The sequence below is a fragment of the Mus pahari genome, chromosome 13, assembly GCF_900095145.1.
Source record: "Mus pahari chromosome 13, PAHARI_EIJ_v1.1, whole genome shotgun sequence".
Classification (NCBI taxonomy): domain Eukaryota; kingdom Metazoa; phylum Chordata; class Mammalia; order Rodentia; family Muridae; genus Mus; species Mus pahari.
In genome coordinates this window covers 63,946,325-63,949,188 of record NC_034602.1, presented here as the reverse complement: position 1 = coordinate 63,949,188, position 2,864 = coordinate 63,946,325, and positions in this window count along the sequence as shown.

The window sequence follows — 2,864 nt, the reverse complement described above, 5'->3', positions numbered from 1 at the left end:
GAAGTGTTTTTAACATTCTACTATCTCTTGTCCTAGAGGACAAAGGGCTGAAGTGGTTGAGACGCTCCATCAGTAAGCCTTGGTCATTCTAAGGAGAGAGAGCCACTAGAGATGTTTGGAGGGACAGGGACACTGTCTGTGCTCTGTCTTTGGCTTTTAAAGGGGAAGGCACAGATTTTTAATGCATTAACCCAAAGCCACAGTTTCACAAACAAGTCATTAAAGAGCTTTCCATATATAAGCTTGTAAGAAACTATGTTTCCTTAGTTTTGCACTAATGAAAATACTGTCATGGTATGTTTACTTGAAATAATGATACATGTAAGTATTTACATTAAACACAATCACAGTTCTCACTCTTGTGAGCAACAGAAGCCATGATCATCAGGCCCCTCCTTGCTGAGCACTGTCCCGGGCACGGTACGCTCGATCTCTCTGACTCCGCTGCACCTCTCTAAGCAAGGGCTTTGATCCCAGTTTTACCCATGAGGAAACTGAAGGTCAGGGAGGTTCAGGAAGCTGCCCCATACTATACAGGAAAGAGTGGACTCAGGGTTGGAAGTCAAGTACAGTTCCAACCCAGGTAAACCTGATTCCAAATGTGCTTCTGCCTTTTTTACTATCTACACTGAATTTTCAACTATTTAAAACTCTCAAAGGATGGGAAAAACCTAATCCTAATTCACCTAACAGGTAAAAAAAAAAAAAATCAAGCATGTGTGCTACTCTAGTTAAAATGCCAATGCTAGAAAAAACATGACCAATCACTGTCAGATTTTAAACTCTCTTGAGCCAGTTCTAAGCTGTCATTCAATAGACAGATCTGCTGGGTCTGCTTGTCATGTGGGAGTACCTGAATGAGTTATAGAGAAACTGGCATACTTTTCCCTAAACCCTGGGGAAGCTCAGTGGAAAGGGGCGAAGCTAGGCCTCAGTAGGCCCTGCTGTCCAGAGGTTGTTCCTCCTGTGTCCCATCCCAGCATCACCCTTTAGAAGAATTCTGTGCCTAGAAACTAATATACAGGAGGATAAAGGGTGCTAATTTGAGAGGTGACGCAGGTCATTTTAGCTAGGTATAAAACTTTTATCTCTGCTCCTCATCTCAGTCTCATTTTAATTAATTACAGCCCTCAAGCCAGTTGATTCTCAGCACAGTTTATACTTTATTTAAAAGGAATTTCTTGGTATTTCTAAGAAACATGGGATGAAGAATACATTAGCTCCAAAGTAGACAGTAGGGAGGCATCATGGGCCTAACTACAGAGAAGGATATTGGTACTCTGTCATGGTCACTTAGAACTGTGCAGATAAGAAATCAGTACATAAAACAATTCGTGTTCAATTATGTCACAATTCTGTCAAATGAGAAAACGGAATACCTTATAGACTGTGAACTCAGGCTAAGGTGAGAGTTGACTGGAGACCAGACACTACGTGCAGATTTTAGATGTAAAGAAAGAGAGCAATTTATACCTCTGGATATATTCAAGTATTGTTTAATAACTAAATAATGCTCAGAAAAATCACGCTTGGAATTCTCATTTCCATGCTCAGTGTATTTTTAAATTGTACATTTGTTTCATGTTCTATTTAAATTTGTTTTGAGAATTTCTTTAAATAAATATTTTTACTAAATCCACAGAACACTATATTACAAAGTATTGTTTACTAAATACAATTCATGAGGAAAAAGTGTATTTTTACATGTCTGTGAGAAACACTTGTTTGCTACATCTCCATTGAGCACTTTGAAATCTGAGCATATCCTGATGCTCTGTAAAGCTCGTGGTTACTAGGTATGGTATTTTAGACTGCATTGTGGGTAGGACTTCTGACACACTGACCTGGAAGCTCTGCTGAGAAGGGGAGCTTGAGGCACAGTGAAGCTGCACTGTTAAATCTGGCCACCAGGGGGCGAATTCCTTCTCATGTGTTCATTTCTTCGGTTTTGAACATACCACACTGAGAGGACTTCCTGCAGCCCTGGGAAGCTGCAGAGGAGCCCAGGGAGGAAAGCAAACACACATTTAACGGACAGTATTCTAGAGGTGAATATCAATGCAAAGAGACAGAAGAAATAAAAAGAAGACTCCTTCCAGACTGTCCAGTGAGAGGTTGGTGTGGGGGGGGGGCGGGGGGGGGGNGGATACACGACACAAAGCAGGAGCTACCCTGGTTTTGATGTTTGTTTTTTTTAAGGAGTTAGAATTACTGTGCTAAACTTGATGAAGAGGAGACCACTGAAGTGCTGGTCATGATAATCTTTTGAACGACATCAAGAGGGGCAAAGGTTAAAAGCTATGCCACACAAAAATATGCCTATGTATTTCAGATTGATGACCTCTGTTTACAATAAAGCTCGGTGAACTTGGCTGTCAGCTTCTTCGTGACTTTTTTATTTTATTTTATTTTATTTATTTTGGTTTTTCGAGACAGGGTTTCTCTGTGTAGCCCTGGCTGTCCTGGAACTCACTTTGTAGACCAGGCTGGCCTTGAACTCAGAAATCCGCCTGCCTCTGTGCTGGAATTACAGGCGTGCGCCACCACGCCCGGCTTCTTCGTGACTTTATTAATGAGCATCTACATTAACACAAACACACAGATTCTAAGTATGGCTGGAGGCTGGAACATCGAGACCTGTTTATACGACCTCTCTGCAGTCAGAGGTAGAAAGCCGCCCATTCTCAGTTTAGATACTCTCACCTTCTGGGCCTTAGAAGAAGGCTTCTCCCACAGTGGCTGAGGAAAGGGTGTGGACTCAGTAAGGGAGGAGCCCAGAGATGAAAGGGTTGGGCTGGCTGCAGAGCTGGGGAAGGTGGGCGGAGCCTCAAGGGCACAGATTTAAAATCCTCCTCTGGCTGGAT